Source organism: Equus asinus, chromosome 20 (genome assembly GCF_041296235.1).
Source record: "Equus asinus isolate D_3611 breed Donkey chromosome 20, EquAss-T2T_v2, whole genome shotgun sequence".
In the NCBI taxonomy this organism is placed as follows: Eukaryota; Metazoa; Chordata; class Mammalia; order Perissodactyla; family Equidae; genus Equus; species Equus asinus.
This window is the reverse complement of record NC_091809.1, coordinates 17,302,816-17,321,675: the sequence shown is the minus strand read 5'-3', so window position 1 is coordinate 17,321,675 and position 18,860 is coordinate 17,302,816. Positions and strand designations below refer to the sequence as shown.

General features: G+C 49.7%; 1 protein-coding gene across 1 annotated transcript in view; it reads left to right on the top strand.

The window, feature by feature from the left end:
* The first annotated feature begins 912 nt into the window (after positions 1-912).
* Positions 913-18,860, top strand: part of CTXN1 (cortexin 1) — a 101,292-nt gene continuing 83,344 nt past the window's right edge. Inside the window, exon 1 of the mRNA XM_044753275.2 lies at positions 913-923. The gene's annotated coding sequence lies outside the window, so the exon portion shown is untranslated. The remainder of the gene's footprint in view (positions 924-18,860) is intronic.

The window sequence follows — 18,860 nt, the reverse complement described above, 5'->3', positions numbered from 1 at the left end:
TGAATGAATGAAAGAACGAATGAATGATTTTTAAATTTTAATAGTGTATTTTATTGAACCCTATCTATCCAAAATATTACCATTTCAACATGTAATCAAATGAAAATGATTGACGAGGTATTTTTCTTTTTTGCACATGTCTTCAAAACATGGTTTTTTGTGGGGCCGGCCCGGTGGTGCAGAAGTTAAGTGTGCACATTCCACTTCGGTGGCCCGGGGTTCGCCGGTTCGGATCCTGGGTGCGGACATGGCACCGCTTGGCAAGCCATGCTGTGGTAGGTGTCCCACGTATAAAGTAGAGGAAGATGGGCACGGATGTTAGCTCAGGGCCAGTCTTCCTCAGCAAAAAGAGGAGGATTGGCGGCAGATATCAGCTCAGGGCTAATCTTCCTCAGAAAAAAACAAAAAACATGGTTTATCGTACTTGAAATGTACTTGCAGCCCACCTCAAGTGCCGAAGAGCCACATGTGGCTAGTGGCCACCTTACTGAACAGTGAAGTTCTAGCCACAGATAATTGTCAACTCATAATTTTATATTGTTTCTTTTTTATACTTTTATTTTTAAGCCTTTTTTTAAGAGTGTTTTCCCAGTAAAATTTAGGGGAAAGTACAGAGATTTCCCATATTCCCCCTGCCTGCACACAGGCACAGCTTTCCCCATTATCAACCTCCCCTACCTGAGTGGGACCTTTGTTATCAATGATGAACCTGCGTGGACATGTCATCATCACCCAGAGCCCATAGCTGACCTTAGGGGTCACTCCTGGTGTTGTACATTCTATGTGTTTGGACAAATGTATAGTGACATGGATGCATCATTCTGGTATCATATAGAGTATTTCATGGCCCTAAAAGTCCTCTGTGCTCCACGCCTGTCTTTTTTATGCTGACGTTTTGATAACTAGGGTCTCGCTGAGCCCGGAAGGACTGCCCCTCCAGACCTGGTGGATGCCCGGAGAAAGTTAAGGACTCGCCTGCCAGCATACTTTTCACACGCAAACCAACCAATCCAGAGCCCACAGCCCCCCCCCCCCCCCCCGGGGCTCTCACACTCAGGGCCACTATCCCCCTGCCCTCGTCACTCCAGGGCCAGGTGCCAGACAACCAGGGACAGCCCCTACACCCCAGAGCCTTCTGGAATTATTCAGACTAGCCCATCCTAAGCCTGCTTATGCTGCCTCACTCATTCCTTCCAGTGGAAACCACAATTGGCCCCTTCCCTCTGCCTCCTGGCCCACCCTGGTGCTCTGTGCCCTTTCCTCTTGGGATCTGTGAGTAAAAAATTATCTCTTCAATGGCCACCGTCTCCTGACCTGTTGGCCTCACCGTGGCTGAATAATAATAAAACCTACATTTTAAAACTGATGCCAAGTGATGTGCAGAGAGCTGGAGACGGAGGGCAGCTAACAGATGCACCACTCCCTGTGTGGGGCTCACAGCTATCAGGGGGATGCTCACGGGATGCTGCAAGACTGCATGGTCAGTGTTTTAGAGGAACGTCCACACCCAGCCTGTGGACGTGCAGAGGGCACCCCACCAGGTCTCCAGAGGGAACAACCGATGAACGGAGACCTGAAGGACAAGCAGGTGTCAGTCAGAGGCCAGACAAAGCAGGACACCAGAGGGACCTGCCAAGTGCAGAACAGCTGGCGTGGGAGATGGGGGGACAGATAGCGGAAGATGAGGTGGGAGGGGACAGGCTATTCAGGGCCTCACATGCTGAGCCAAGGAGGGTGACCTTCATCGTGAGGGCACTGGGGAGCCAGTGAGGGATTTAGCCAGGGAGGGTGGTGGTCAGGTCCGTGTCTGAGCTCTGCCAAGGTCATGTGGAAGATGCACCAGAGAGGCATCAGCTCAGACAAAAGACTCAACAGTCAACAGCCTGTCTTCTCCTGGGGGCTGTGGGGAAGCCCCTTTCCGATCCTTGTCATGCCGTACACAAGCGAGAAATAACTCAGGAAATATTTACCGAGGTCTGCTGTGTGCCAGGTTGCGTAGTTACAGCAGTGACAAGACAGACTAGTCCCCACTGTCATGGAGATGTTTCATTTTACTAACAAAGGGGTCACAATAGCAGGTGATGAATGCTGAGATGATACAGAACAGGGACCAAGAGGGAAAAAAACAAGTAGCTAAAGTCACAAATGAAAGTGGGAACATAACTCCTGACTTTACAGAAATAAGTAAAAAGGGTTATAAGAGAATACGATGAAGAATTGCATGCCAACAAATTAGATAAACTAGACGAAACTGGCAAATTGCTGGAAAGGAAGTACCAACATGGACTCAAGAAGAAATAGAAAATCCGAAAAGGCCACTGACAAGTAAGGAGATTGAATGAGTAATCAAAAACCTCTCAACAGAGAAAAGTCCCAGACCAGATGGCTTCACTGGTGAATTCTACCAAGCCTTTAAAGAGCAGTCAACACCAATCCTTCTCAAACTCTTCCCAAGAAATTCTCCCTTCTCCCCAAGAGGAAGGGACATGTCCTAGCTCATCCATTCTATGAGGTCAGCATTACCCTGACACTACAGCCAGACAAAGACATCACAGGAAAACTACAGACCAATAATCCTTATGAACATAGATGCAAAATCCTCAACAAAATACTGGCAAAACAAATCCAGGAGCATAGCAAAAGGATTATACACCATGACCAAGTAGATTTATCCCAGGAATGCAAGGGTGGTTCAACATAGGCAAATCAATCAACTTAATACACCACATTAATAAAATGAAGGAAAAACTACATGATCATCTCAAGTGATGTAGAAAAAGCATTTGACAAAATCCAACACCCTCTTATGATAAAAACACTCAACAAACTAGGAATAGAGAAAACTTCCTCAACTTGAAAATGGTATTTATGAAAAACCTACAGCTAACATCATACTCAGTGATGAAAGACTGAAAGCTTTCTCCCTAAGATTAGGAACAAGAAAAAGATGTCTGGGGCCAGCCCCATGGCTGAGTGGTTAAGTTCACGTGCTCTGCTTTGATGGCCCAGGGTTTCACAGGTTCGGATCCCGGGTGCAGACATGGCACCGCTCATCAGGTCATGCTGAGGTGGCATCCCACATAGCACAACCAGAAGGACCTACAACTAGAATCTACAACTGTGTACTGGGGGGCTTTGGGGAGAAGAAGAAGACGAAAAAAAACAAGATTGGCAACAGATGTTAGTTCAAGTGCCCACCTTTAAAAAAAAAAGAAAAAGAAAAAGATGTTTACTTTTGCCACTTCCATTCAACATTGTACTGAGAGTTCTAGTTGGAGCAGTTAGGCAAGAAATAGAAATAAAGGGCAGACACACTGGAAAGGAAGAGTAAAACTATCTCTATTTGCAAATGACATCTCCATATATATGAAATAAATCCCAAAGAATCCACACACAAAATTATTAGAGCTAAGGAAGTCAACAGAGTTGCAGGATACAAGATCAACACACGAAAATCAGTTTCATTTCTATACAATAGCAATGAGCAATCTGAAAAGGAAATTTAAAAAGCAATTCCATTTACAATAGCATCAAGACGAATAAAACACTTAGGAATAAATGTAACTGAGGACGTGTGAGACCCAGAGATTGAAAACCACAAGACATCGTGGAAAGAAATGAGAGGAAACTTAAATAAACAAAAGACATCCCATGTTCATGGATTGGAAGCTTTAATATTGTTAAGATGGCAACACTTTCTAAATTAATTGACAGATTCAATGCAATCCCTATCAGAATACCAATAACGTTCTTTGCAGAAATGGCAAAGCAGATCTTAAAATTCATAGGGAATTGCAGGGGATGCTGCAATCAAATGGCAACCCAGGGCCATCAGTGTTGGGAGTGAGACAAGCCTCCCTCCTCCTGCATGGCCACAGGCACCTGCCTGACCAGCCAGGCAGGACTCTGTCAAAACCTGCAGCTCTCTGTGACCACCACAGTTGGACTTAACCCCCTCAGAGCAAGCCCAGCCCGTCACTGCCCCTCACTCAGCCCTGATGTCCTGTTGCCTCCACATCACCAGATTCCTTGTCGTAGGGTTAGCGGGGTCAAATCCAGGGGCGGGGTACAACTCATTAAGAAATTCTATGCAGAATTCATCACTCCCCACCCCCCTCCCCAAAGAGAAAACAAATCAAAATGGAGCTGTGTGGTTGAACCAGTGGTTGGGACCCTCAGAGCACTCTCACCCCATTCCCCTCCACCCCAGACTTGTGGGAACCCTTGGGTCTCTGAAAAGAGTTTGAAAACCACTGGCTTAAGGGGAAAAGTAGGGTCCTTAAAGTAGCGCAAAGAACTGGTCAAATTTTCTATTTCTTCTTGAATTGGTTTTGTCAGTTTGAATTTGTTCATTTCATCTAGATTGTCTCATTTGTTGCGTACGACTGTGTACGATCGTTCATGGTCTTCTCTTATAATCCTTTATATTTCTGTAAAGTCTGTAGTTACGTCCCCACTCTTATTTCTGAATTTAGATCTTTGTTTTTTCTCTCTTTTTTTGTTAGTCTAGGTAAAGGTTTGTCAATTTTGTTATCTTTTCAAAGAGCCAACTGTTGGTTTTGTTGGTTCTGCTGTTTTTCTATGCTCTATTCCACTTATGTCCATTATAATCTTTATTTCCTTCCTTCTACTGGCTTTGGGTTTAGCTTCCTCTTCTTTTTCTGGTTCCTGTAGGTATACAGTTAGGTTATCAATTTAAAATCTTTTTTCTTTTTTAATGCAGCCACTTAAACAGCTAGAAATTTCTCTCTGAGCACTGCTTTTGCTGCGTCCCATAGGTTTTGGTATGTCGTATTTTCATTTTCACTCATCTCCAAGTATTTTTTAATTTCCCTTGTGATTTCTTCTTTGATCCATTGGTATTTAAGAGTATGTTGTTTAGATTCCACATATCTGAGAATTTTCCAGTTTTCCTTCTGTCGCTGGTTTCTAGCTTCATTCCCTTGTGGTCAGAGAAGATACTTCGTATGATTTTGATCTTTTAAAATGTATAGAGACTTGTTTTCTGGCCTAACATATGGTCTATACTGGAGAATGTGTTATATGCATTTGAGAAGAATGTGTACTCTGCTGGTTTTGGGTGGAGTGTTCTGTATATATCTATTAGGTCTAGTTATAACCATTATTGAAATTGGAGTATTCAAGTCTTCAACTATTATTGTAGAAATGTCTATTTCTCCCCTTAATTCTGCCAATGTTTGATTCATATATTTTGAGGCTCTATAGTTTGGTACATATAGGTTTGTAATTGTGAAATCCTCTTGAAAGATTGGCCCTTTTATCAGTATGTAATATCCTTCTTTGTTTCTTGTGATGATTTTTTACTTAAAATCTATTTTGTCTGATATCAGTATAGCTACTCCAGCTCTCTTTTGGTTACTATTTGCATGAAATACCTTTCCCCACTCTCTCTCTCTTTTTTTTTTTTTTAAAGATTAGCACCTGAGCTAACATCAGCTGCCAATTTTCTTTTTTTTTCTCTTCTTCTTCTTCTTCTCCCTAAAGCCCCCCAGTACATAGCTGTGTATTCTAGTTGTGAGTGCCTCTGGTTGTGCTGTGTGGGACGCTGCCTCAGCATGGCCTGATGAGCGATGCTAGGATCCTATTCGAACCAGTGAATCTCTGGGCCACCGAAGTGGAGCATGCAAACTTAACCACTCAGTCATGGGGCCGGCCACCCACTCTTTCATTTTCAACCTATTTGTGTCTTTGGATCTAAAGTGAGTCTCTTGTAGACAGCATGAAGTTGGATCACATTTTTTATCCATTCTGCCTTTTCTTTGGAGAGTCCATTATATTATACAATTACTAATGAGGAAGGACTTCTGTCATTTTACTATTTGTTTTAAAGGTATGTCTTACACCTATTTTGTTCCTCAATTCATTCATTACTACTTTCTTTTCTGTTTGATTTTTTTGTAGTGTACCATTTGGTTCCCTTCTTGTTTCCTTTTTTGTATATTTTTAGTTGTCTTCTTACTGGTCAACTAAGGATGACAGTTAATATCTTCCACTTGTAACAATCTAGTTTGGATTAATACCAACTGAGTTTCAACAGTACACAAAAGTCTGCTCATATACAGCTCCACTCTCCCCCTTTATATTGTTATTGTCACAAGTTACATCTTTATACACTATATTCCCATTAATATAGCTTTATAATTCTTCTTTTATGCATTTATCTTTTAGATAATGTAGGAAAAAGAAGAGTTACAAACCAAAAATAAAATAACACAGGCTTTTATTATTGCTTCTGTAGTTAACTTTACCAGTGTTCTTTATTTCTTCATATGGTTTGGAGTTACTACCCAGTATCCTTGATTCCAGCCTGAAAGACTCCTTTTAGCATTTTTGTAAGGCATGTCTACTAGCCACAATCTCTCTTAACTTTTGTTTCTTGGGGAGCATCTTAATTTCTCCTTCATTTTTGAAGGGTAGTTTTACCAGATACAGAATTCTTGGTTGACGGTTTTTTTCTGTCAGCGCTTTAAATGTCTTCCACTGTTTGCTGGCTTCCTTGATGTCTGATGAGAAGCTGGCTGTTAATCTTATTGGAGATCCCACATATGTGATGAGTCACTTCTCTCGTCAAGATTTCCTTTGTCCTTATCTTGCAACAAACTGATTATAACATCTTGGTGTGGATCTCTCTGAGTTATCCTGCTTGGAGTTAGTTGAGCTTCCTGGATGTATAGATTCATGACTTATTAAATTTGGGATGTTTTCAGCTGTTATTTCTTCAGTCAGCCTTTCTCTTTCTCTTTTCTCCCTCTGAGACTCTCATTATATGCGTGTTTATACACTTCATGATGTCCCAAAGGAGTCTCAGATTCTGTTCATTCTTTCTTCTTTTGGCTCCTCAAACTGGGTGATTTCAGTTGACCTATTTTCAAGCTCATGTTTCTTTCTTCTGCCCAAATTTTCTGTTGAAACTCTTTAGTGAATTTTTTCATGTTATTGTAGTTTCCAGCTCCAGAATTTCTATTTCTATTTTATAATTTCTATCTCTTGTTGATGAGACATCATTTTCCTGACTTCCTCTAGTTCTTTGGGGTCTCCTTTCACTTTTTGAGTCTACTTAACAAGGCTGATTTAAAGTCTTTGTCTAGTAAGTCTAATGTATGTTCTTCCTTGAGGACAGTTTGTTAATTTCTTATTTTCCTTTGAATGGGCCATACTCTTATGTTTCTTAGCATGCTTCCTAAATTTTTTTGTTTAAAAATAGGCATTTGGGGGGCTGGCATGGTGGTGCAGCAGTTCAGTTCACACGTTCTGCTTCAGCAGCCAGGAGTTCGCCAATTCAGATCCCGGGTGTGGACCTACGTACTGCTTGGCAAGCCATGCTGTGGCAGGCGTCCCACATATAAAGTAGAGGATGATCGGCACAGATGTTGGCTCAGGGCCAGTCTTCCTCAGCAAAAAGAGGAGGATTGGCAGCAGATGTTAGCTCAGGGCTAATCTTCCTCAAAAAAAAATAGGCATTTTGAACATTAAAATGTGGTAACTCTGGAAATCAGATTCATCCCTCTCCTCTGGGTTTGTTGTTGTTGATTGCTGTGGGTTGTTTGCTTAGTGACTTTTCTAAAATAGAATATGTACTTTTTGTACGTGTGGGGAAGATTGGCCCTGAGCTAACATCTATTGCCAATCTTCCTCTTTTTGCTTGAGGAAGATTGGCCCTGAGCTAACATCTGTGCCAGTCTTCATCTATTTTGCATGTGGGATGCTGCCACAGCGTGGCTTGATGAGCGGTGCTAGGTCTGCACCTGGGCTATGAACCTGCAAACCCTGGGCCACCGAAGCGGAGCATGCGAAATTAATAATTATGCCACCGTGCCTGTCCCTCTAAAATATTTTCAAGACTGCATTTCTTGTTGTGTATGGTCTCTGAAATGCCTGGTCCTTTAGCTTCTGGTGAGCTAGTTGTTTGACAGAGATTTTGGAAATGAAGAAGGAGGAGAAGGAGAAGGAGAGAAAGAAAAGAGAAAAATCATTCTCCTGGTCTTCATAAACTGACTCTGTGTTGACTCTTCAGCGCTTAACCAGGCTGTTTACAGCTCTGCCTTAGCCTTCACTTCCTGCTTCTGCTAAACTTAAAGACCAGCTGCAGGTGAACGCTTAGGGTCTCCTCCAGTCATTTCTGAGCACGCATCCTGCCCTGGGCGTGTGCACAGCTCTCGAGATCCCATTACACGTGGGGGGTTTTCCAAGCCATTGTTCGCCAAAGGAACTCTCTCCAGCCTTTTCTCTCAGGCTTTCAGCAGCACGTCTGTGGTTTGTCCCAATGGTAATCCTTCCCTTCAGGTGGCGGCCCCTTGTCCATTTGCCTTTCAGTGTTCTCAAGGAACGCTCTTTGCAGAGCCCTTTTCTGCTCTGAGAGTTACAGGTTAGCTGAAATGAAGGCCAGCGCCTTGCACCATTCCTTCAGCGACCCCAGACAGGTCCAAACAGGAAAACACAATTCCTCAAGAACGAGGAATTTTTGCTTTGTTTTGGGGAGGAGGTACCAAGTTACTTTATTTGAAGGAATGGTATGAAAGAAAGAGCTGAAGTGGATGTTTAGCACAACTTATGGAAAAGTAACGGTAAACACAACATGCAGGCACTGCCTGGAGACCACGGAAGTGACTGTGGCGGTGGGGAAGCCAGCCTGAGGCTCAGTCTCATCGTCTCTGTCCCCCACACTGCACTCGCGGAAAAGATACTCTGCCACGCCGGGTGTGCTGGGGCCACGTCCTGCGCGAGTTGGTTCCATGGTGGCCCCATTCTTTGATGGATTTCATCTGCTCATTCAATGAAGTCACACAAGTGGCTTGGCCGTCTTTGTCAGTCGCCTCTTTGTGCATTTCCAGTAGTGACCGATTCATGCTTTTTCCCCAAGGGTAACACACTCTCCGTGGCATCCAGCCGGCTCTCCTGGCCGTCACCATCTGGTTTTTTTGATCCCTAAGGAAAGATTCGGCCACCCCATTGGTTCTGGAGCTTCATCAGTTTCTTAGCACGTTCCCTCTCCTCGTGAGATTGATGAGAGAAATATGTGGCAATGTTCTTCAAAGCCACCTCATTGTGGTCAATGTAGAAAGACATGGACAAGTAAATGCAGAAGGCACAGAGTCCCGGGTTGGTCTGGTGGTGGATGGTGGCCTCCAGGTCCTGGTGCCTGTTCTGGTGCACCTGAGAGGGGGACTCAGTCATCATGGCAGGTGGCTTACGAGGTGGGTGTGTGTGCAGTGCTGGAGCCGCAATGGGGCCATGGACTGGTCCAGGGATGTTGCAAGCAGGTGCCAGCACCCCACTAGATGGGGACAGCTCAAGTACCACAAAGGTTTATGGAGTGTCTGTTATGTACCAAGCACTGTTCTAGAAGGCAAGGCTACACAGTAAATGATACAAACAAAACTCCCTGGCATCAGACAGCTTACACTCTAGCATTGGCCTTCTCAGCCTTGGCACTATTGACATGTGGAGCCGGACACTTCTGTGCTCTCAAGGGCTGTCCTGGGCATTGTAGGACTTTCAGCAGCAACCCTGACCTTGACCGACGAGATGCGACTAGCATCGCTCCCTAGTTATGACAACCCCAAATGCCCCCAGACACGAATAGGCACAGGAAAATATGTTCCACATCACTAATCATCAGGGAAATGCAAATCAAAACTACAATGAGATATCGCCTTACACCTGTTAGAACGGCTCTAATCACCAAGACAAAAAACAACAAATGTTGGAGAGGATGTGGAGAAAAGGGAACCCTCATCCACTGCTGTTGGGAACGCAAACTGGTGCAACCACTGTGGAAAACAGTATGGAGATTCCTCAAAATGTAAAAAGTAGAAATATCATATGACCCAGCCATCCCACTACTGGGTATCTGGCCAAAGAGCTTGAAGTCAACAATTCAAAGGGACTTAGGCATCCCCACGTTCATTGCAGCACTATTCACAACAGCCAAGATGTGGAAGCCACACAAGTGCCCATCAGCTGATGACTGGATAAAGAAGATGTGGTATATATACACAATGGAATACTACGCAGCCATAAAAAAGACAAAACCATCCCATTCACAACAACATGGAGGGACCTTGAGGGTATGCTGTTAAGTGAAATAAGCCAGACAGAGAAAGACAAACACCACATGATTTCACTCATATGTGGAAGATAAACAAACACACGGACAAAGAGAACAGTTTAGCGCTTACCAGGGGGATGTGGGCTGGGGGTGGGCACAAGGGAGTGAAAGGGAGTACATACGTGGTGATGGACAAGTAATAATGTCCAAGTGAAATCTCGCAATGTTGTAAACTATTATGGACTCAGTAAAAAGAAAATGCCCCCAGACAAAAATCAGTGTCTCCCCTGCCCCCTGCTGAGAACCACTGCCCCAGGGAGGAAGTAGGGATCCAAGTTTCAGATCTGTCTCATGCGCTGTGTTGCTGTGTGTGTGTGTTAAGTACCACCGACCCTGGCTGGCCCCGATCTCTCAGTGGTAATAATGAATAACACAACCACCGTTGTCATCTGCTTGCTATGTGCCGGGACCTGGACTGATGAATTTATACCCACGGATGCACTGACCGAGGCTCGGGTGGGTCAGTCGTGTGCCCCAGGCGTCAGGGCTGAGATGCTAGGCTGGGTCTGTTTGACTGCAGAGGTCTGGCAGCTCCCAGCCACCGGGCCATGTGATGTCTTGTTACAGAGGAAGGGATGGGTAAGGCGAGGAGCCCAGAGCCCCACGGGGCCCCAGGCTGCACCCAACGAGCAGCAGCAGGTGGGGCTGGGCGGCTGGGGTGGTGTGGTGCTTGGCCCGGGGCTGCTGGGCATCGCTCCCACAGCCGCCTTTGGAAGCCAGAGCAGACGTGGAGGCTGGTTACCAAGGACGTGTTTGGGTGCTGTGGGCTGGGGCTGTTGCTGGAGGTAAGTGGCCAGCACATCTCCTTGGAGCCATCACGTAGGTGGCAGCTTCCTCCTGGCTGCTGGGGGCAGGCCCCGGGCCGGCCAGCACAGTGGCCACAAGGCCTGGCCCTCCTGGCCATGCCCTCAACTTCGTGGGGCTCACACGGTGGGACTTCTGGAGGGCTGAGGTACACTGACTCAGGTCCAAAGCTGATGGGGGTCCCGGGACAACAGGACCTGCTGGGTCACGTGTGAGCTCCCAGGAGGCCTGTGGGCAGCTCCACCTTCTGGCCGAGAGATCCGTGCCCCATCCTCCAGTATCATTGGGATGAGGGGACCCGTGTGCCCCACAGCTGCTCCCTCTACCTCCCTTGTACCCCGACTTTCTCTTTTCTGCCCTTCTCCAGTGACAGCTCAGTCCCTCAGTGTTTTAAAATGTCAGTTTATGATTAATTCAGCTATGGCGAGGCCAATGGATCAGGAGACCACAGCCATTGAAAAGACACTTTGTTACTCACAGATCCCAAGAGGAGGGGGCACATGCACTGGGCAGGGCCACACGCAGAAGCACCAGGGTGGATCAGGGGGCACAGGGAGGGGCGAAGGTGGGCAGGAGCCTTTACTGCGGTTTCCGCGGGAAGGAACAGGCGAGGCAGAGTAAGCAGGCTTGGGATGGGCTAGTCTGAACGATCCCAGCGGCTCTGGGGCACAGGGGCTGGCCCTGGTCGTCTGGCCCTGGGGTGATAGGGGCAGGGGAGAGTGGCCCTGAGTGTGAGAGCTGATGACAGAGGGAGTTGGGCTGTGGGCTCCGGATTGGTTGGTTTGCACATGAAGGGTGCGCTCACAGGCGAGTCTCTTGCTGTCGCCAGGAATTAGCTGGTCCTGGGGGGGGCAGTCCATCCCAGATCAACAAGGCCTCAAGATGTCGAAGCATCAAAGATATGGAAAATAAACAATGTGATGACTACACTCATGCTGTCTTCTCTCACCACCTCTTGTCCCCACTTCCCCATTTCCACAGCCATTCCTTTGGCAGCAGATAAACGACAAGGACTGCTCTCAGGTCTCCCCGAACCAAAGAAACCTGCCATCCCAGTGCCCCCTCCCCCTGTCACCTCCCACTCCCCCACATCCCGCTCCCGGACTCCTGCACCAGCTCCCAGTGAAGCCCACCAGCCGCCCCTCGCTCCCTGGCCCCTGGCCACTTCTTCCCTAGGGCTCTTATCTCCCTTCGCTTCAGAAACACAACCCCCTTTGTGTCCTGTCCCCCCCACTTCCTATCACCTCTGAGACAGGAGCCTTTTCTCAAGGTCCTGTCCCTTGTCCCTTCCTCATGGATCCGGCAGAGGCCATACGAACCCTCCCTTGGCATTTCGGCTGCTGATGAAGGGGCTGGAGATGCCTTGTAGACCATGTGTCCATTTGTGAACTTCTGCAACTTGAAACGCATCTTCCCTCTGACACTGGCTATAAAAATCAGAGATGTCTTCTAGAGAAGAAGGAGAGAAAAATTAACCCAGGACGCATTGAAGAACGTGGGCAGCCTTTCAAAATCAGCCTCATGAAGCGAAGCTTTTTGATCTTTATGCGTAACTTTTTTTCTAATTTGGGGAGAAGCGGTCCTTGTGTTTGCTTCTCCATCTCAGTGCTCTAAGCCTAAGAAAGTTGGGTCCACCCAAAGCCGGACTCCCAAACCTTCCTACACTGAGTCTTCGCCATCAAGTGGGAGATGCACGCAGTGGGAGACACAGCAGCCCCACGGTGCAACGAAGCTCGTGCCAAGAGAGACCAATGCCAGCCTGACTGCCCTGCTCCCTCTGACTCAGGCCTTCAGCGTGAACACCTGTATGAGTTCCCTGTGGCTGCTGTAACAAATCGCCACACCCTCAGTGGCTCAGAGCAATACAGATGTCTTATCCTCCAGTCAGAGAAGGCACAAGTCCCAAAAGGCAAGGTGTCAGCAGGGCTGGTTCCTTTTGGCGGCTCCCGAGAGGAATCGATTTCCTGGTCTCTTCCAGCTTCCAGCGGCCGCCTGCTTTCCTTGGCTCGTGGCCCCTTCCTCCGTCTTCCGAGCTAGTAGCGTAGCATCGTCCGATGTCTCTCTGACCTCTGCTTCCAACATCCGTCTCCTTCTCTGACTCTGATCCTCCTCCCTCCCTCTTATAAGGCCTCTTGTGATGACACTGGGCCACCAAGACAATCCAGGCTCGTCTCCCATCTCCAGACTCTTAACTTAATCACACCGGCCAAATCGCTTTTGCCTGGTAAGGTCCCGCATCCCCAGGTTCTGGGGTCAGGACGTGGATATCTTGGGAGAGGGCATTCTTTTGTTCCCACAGCACCCGTGGCGGTCAAGCTCCTAAAACGGGGGCTCCAGGGACACCACTTGGGGGATGTGGTGTGTGGACTCGGTTCTGGAAGACGGCGGCTGGGGAGGGGGAGGGGGCATGGAGAATTCCTGACACAGGGCACAGGGCACATAGAACAGCTGGCTCCCTGAATACCTGACCTGGATGTGACGACCCTTACCATCGGCACGGGAACCCGGGCAACGGAGCGCCCTTTCCAGGCTCCGTTCTGCAAAGTGGCAGTTCTCACCCAGGCCTATTCGGTTCCTAGGGGACACCTGCCTTGTCTGGAAAGAGATTGGGTTGTCATCGCTTGTCGGGGGGTGACCAGAGATGCTGTCAAATGTCCCACAGTGCACAGTTCTGCCCCCATCATGAGGAATCCTCGGGCCCAAAGGTCAGCAGTGTGGAGAGAGATACCCCCTGCCTGATGGAGGGTTTTGCTCAGTGCCCTTTGGCCTGTCTACCCCTGCCCTGCCTTTCTTGGGAAAAGCTGTTCCTACTTCCTCCTGACCCTTGGCCAGCCCCGAAAGGGAAGCACTAGCGTGGGTGGAACGCTCCTCTCTCTGAAATGCAAAGGCAGGCCTGGTCTGGGCTCAGGAGGAGGACGGAGCTGAGAGGGGAGCGTTTTCTCCCCGTCCCCCGAGCCCGACCCACTCTAGAGTCCAGGTCCCCGCGGCCCTGGGAAGGCACGCGAGGCAGACAGTGTGCTAAGGACACGTGTCGAGCCTGTGCTGTCACTGGATGGGGAACAAGCCAGCTCATTCACAGACACGGGTCAGGAGCGGACAGGACCCTCGTGACAGGAGGAGAGGGTGAGCTCGGAGTGGTGCACGTGCCCTCTGGCTCCTTGTTGCTGTCGCCCCAAAATGCTCCTGTCAGTGACACCCCTGGAGTCAGACAGGTCCTCCTTGGGCCGGGGCAGAAGTGGGGTGCCCATGTCACCCACCGTGGAAGGGACCCCCCGCTTGGGTGGCCTGATCCAGTAAGAGGGAGACGGATGTGGGCTCTGCTGGCACGTGACGAACCCAGGCTGGCGTCTCACTGTCATCGTCCCTCGTGAGAAGGGTTCGTTGCTTGTTCATTCGGTCAGCAAACCTTTGCTGCCTACTGGATGCCAGGCCCCGTGCCGGGCGCTGGGGACGCCAGGACACAGCTGTTCCCTCAAGGAGCTCACAGCGACTGGGAAGAGAAGGGCTCATGTTTGCTGACTGCCTAACCGAGAGCCAGCCCCTGCGCTGGGTGCCTTGCTGCCATCCTCATCTTGGCAGGCGCGGTGGGAGCAGAGCAGCTGTGTGTCTGGGGGAAGGGCCAGGGGGAAGAGGGCAGCGGGGCTGTGGCTAGAGAAAGCCCCAGTGCAATGGCTCAGAGGGGAGGAGGAAGGCAAGCGTGTGTCCAGAGGGACTTCCCTGGGGGGGGAGCCCCGGAAAACCCTTGCTCCTGGCGGTGGGAGGGCTGGTCTGGGGAGACGGCCCATCCCATCCCTCCCATCGCAGGTTCCTGGATTCCCCCCCCACTACCCCGCCCCGCCGACTGCCCCTGCACCGGGTGTGGCTGCTCTGGCCAGCCTCTGTGGCTTTCTACGTGGCCCCTCCCTGAGCCTAGGTCGGCCCTATCTGCCAGAGAATGGGGTGTCCAAACCCCAGAATCCTGCCTCCTTGACCTGTGGCAGACAGGGCAGTGCCCGGGGGTGACAAGGGCCAACACCCAGTTGGGCTGCAAAAGAGGTGCATGCTCCCCCAGAGTTACGGGCTGAATTGCGTCCCCACAAATCCAGATGTTGAAGCCCCAAGCCCCCAGGGCCTCAGAAAGCGACTGTATTGGGAGATCTGGCCTTTAAAGATGCCATCAAGTTAAAACGAGGTCATGAGAGTGGGCCCTGATCCAACATGACCGGTGTCCTTACAAAAACGGGAAACTAGGACACAGACGCGTGCAGAGGGAAGACCACGTGAGGACATAGGGAAGAGACAGGCCCCAATGAAACCAACCCTGCTGACACCTTGATCTTGCACCCCTTGCCTCCAGAACTGCGAGGAAGTACATTTCTGTTGTCCATAAGCCACCCAGTCCGTGCTGCTTTGTTCTGGCAGCCCGAGCAGGCACCCAGGATGCACCCAAATAAGACAGGGAGCTGATACGCCCAGGATGCACACCAGGTGCCTAGGGACGTGGGGACGGAACAAAGATCAAGATGGACCCTTTCTCCACAGCCTTGGTTCCTTCCCTGTTGCTTGTGGACCTGAAGCCATCACTTGAACTGCACAACTGAGGTGCCTCACTTCCCTCCAAACTCGAGCATCTTCAGCCGCTGGGCCTTGGCTGGATGCGGAAGTGGAAATCACACCTGCAGATGCTACGGGGAACCCATGAGACACCACATGGCGCTGCTCTCCTTCCCCAGAGTGGTCCAGACAAACCCTCCCCCAGGCCACACCCACCTTTTATCTGCATCCTGCTCTGTCTGACCTCTCTCCTGCCATCCCCCCCGGGAAGGGCCTCCCTCAGGGCGGTCCATCCAGTTTCCTTCTCTGCTCTCCCTCCACCTCTCTGGCAACAGGCTGTGCAGAGTGCAGGTGCCCTTTGGTACCCTGCTTCTTTCTCTTACATCATGAGCCGTTGGGCACCAAGGTTCTGTGCATGAGGTCTGAGCTCCAACGGGCCCGCCTCTGGCCCCTTCCTGCCCCTCTTCTGGGAGTGTATGACCTTGGGCCCCCTTGATCCTGCTGCAAAACGGGGGGTCACAGGACCCAACTCACAGGCGCACTGCAAGGATCAACTGCGTCTACACAGGGCTCGGCCGAGAGCCCAGGAGCCACTCTTCCTCCAACCCGCCATTTCTCACGGATACGCAGTTCACCAAGCCGGCCCCAGCGCCAGGCGTCCGGATCGTTGCCAACCTGAAGGTGACTCATTAAAGATGGGAAGAGCCGTCCTTCTGCGCCGAGAGCCCTTCCTTTGGTGGCTAGGGATAACTGTCAGTGGTACAGCTGCAGGGTCAGCCGACGAGCCCTTTTCTATGGGGGGTGGATAGCTTGCAAAGGGTCTTTCTGATCAACACAGCCGCCCCCTCTGAGGATGGCGGGGTCCTGGCGGGGCTGGATGACCTTCGCTTGACCAGCCGTCCCCCGCAGGGCCCCCTCGACACCGGGAAGAGCTGCTCTGGAGTTTGTTGACTCTCCCCCTCCTCCTGCGAACTAAGCGTTTCTGATCTTCGCTCCTTGGTTTCTTATCAACTTGCGTGAGCTTCTAATAGACTGATAACATCTGGCTTGTTCACCTTGTGCAATCTGCTCTGAACTGTGTGCATTCACAGCTCGGCACGCGTGGGGCGAGCTGAGAACGCCGCTGGGGGTGCTTTTGGACCTTCCATCTGGGGAGCCGGGAGGTTTGAGGGTTTGTGACATGGGAGCATGGGAGTTGCCGGGCCGGGGGCGGGGGGGCGGGTGCAGAAGCCAACTTTGTCAGTATACTAGAAACCAGTGAATTTGCACGTAAAAAAAAGCTTTGAAAAGCAGTGCTGCAGAAAACCTGACAAATACCTGTAAAACACTTAGAGACAAAGGAAGAAAGAGAACTCGTACGTCATGAAAAAGAACAGTTGGATTAGAAAAAACCTGGAAATCTTAAAAGTGAAAACTGGAAAGGTGATATAGCGGCTACGACCGTGTCACTGTAGGAGTGAGAAGGGTGACCGTGTGAGCTGGAGGCGAAAGTGGTCACCATCATAACACTCTGGGATGACAGGGGAAACCAGGCCACTCTGTGACCCTGGGAATCAGGGCTGGGGGGCCTTTTCTAACCTTTGACCCTATGGGAGATAAAATTCGCCCTGATATTCTTGCCAGAAAGATACTGGAGTGGAAGGGTTATGGGTCAGATCCAGAAAGATAATTCTAGAAAACAAAACTGGTCAGCTCGCTCAGGTCAGAGCCCCACATCATCTCAAGTGGCGGTGTCCGAGGGGCCACGAATCTTGAGACAAGAAGCAGAGCCCTTCCTGCTGTCTGGGGCGTTCGGCACAGAATTTTCTTTCAGGGCTGCTGGCGTGATGGTGGTCCCGGTGTGTCAGATGCTCTGCTCGGTGCCTGCTTCACTCGTGTCCCCAAGGTGGCAGTGTCACCTGCTTTTACAAACAAGCAAACTGTGTCTTGGGGAATATTAGCACAGCGGTTCCCAAAGGAAAACTTGCACCTCTGTGCCTGCTCCAGGGCCAGGCTCGGCGGGGCAGAAAGGTGCACGAATAGGAACCACGGGGACCCGCACCCGGAAGGAGTCAGCACCCTCGGCTGTTTGCTCCTCCCATTCTGAACCACCCAGGAACGTGAACTCCAAATTGTTAATCTGAAAATAAACTCAGCTGCCTAAGAAAAAAGAAATCAAGCTTCTTGGATTTATGAGCGACCTGCTTCGCACTTCAGACGGAATCAGATCGAAGTCGGGCCCCCAGAGAGCTCGAGTGCCAGAAGGTTCTCTGGGCTTGCTCTGGCCTGCTTGGCTTCTCTTCTCAGAACAAGCCTTCTGCTTCAATGTCTCGGCTTTGTGAGCTGGCCAGTGAACCGCTCACCTGACATTTAAACACTTCTGTGCTGGAAACGTCCCCCACCCCGACCCGGGGCCCTGGATACGGCTCAAATGTCAGGGCTTTCCCCCACATCGTTGTGGCTAATGAATCGGCCACCGTCTTCTCCACATTCGACTGGTCGCCAAGTCCTGGTGATCCCACCTCTCAAGTGTCTGGAATTCTCCCCCTACCCCTCCGCCTGCCACGGCCTTTGACATCCCTCCCCGGCTTGTCTTGACAGCCTCCCGCCCTACCTCTCCCTTCTTTGGAGCATGTATACCCCCCTTCTCTCTGGTTCCCTTCCTTCAAATAAGTAAATAAGCAAAGAATTTGTGTATGTCTCTCATGCAAAACTCTTGGCTAAGAGACAAATTTTTTCAGATGCCCACTGCCTGTGGCTAGTAGACCAGTTCTCTATGGCCGCTGTAGCGAATGACTATAACCGTGGCAGCTTAAAACAACACACATTTATTATCTTACGGTCCTGGGGGTCAGAAGACTGAAATGGGTCTTACCAGGCTAAAATCTAGGTGTAGACAGGACCGCGGTCCTTCTGGAGGAGCTGGGGGAGAATCTGTTTCCTGGGCTTTTCCGGCTTCTAGAGACCATCTGCATTCCTTGGCTTGCGGCCCCTTCCTCCACCTTCGAAGCCAGCAATGACGTCACTGACCTCTGCTTCCGTTGTCACATCTTCTCTGATTCCGACCCTCCTGCCTCCCTCTTATGCTGATATTGGTCTCACACAGATAATCCAGGATCATCTCCCCGTCTCCAGATCTGCGGCTTCATCTGATCTGCCAAGGCCCTTTTGCCAGGTAAGGTAACAGAGTCACGGGTTCTAGATTAGGACATGGACATCTTCGGGGGTGGTTATTCTGCCCAGCACAGCGGGACCAGCACACTCTTTCTGAAGAGGTCCTGCTGGCGAAGATTTTAGGCTTTGTGGGCCATACGATTCTGTCGCCAAGATCAGCTACGTAATTTTCAGACCTCAGCGCAAGATAAAAACACGGGGTCCCTCATTTCTAGATTATTAAGAATTTCAGAGCGGTGAC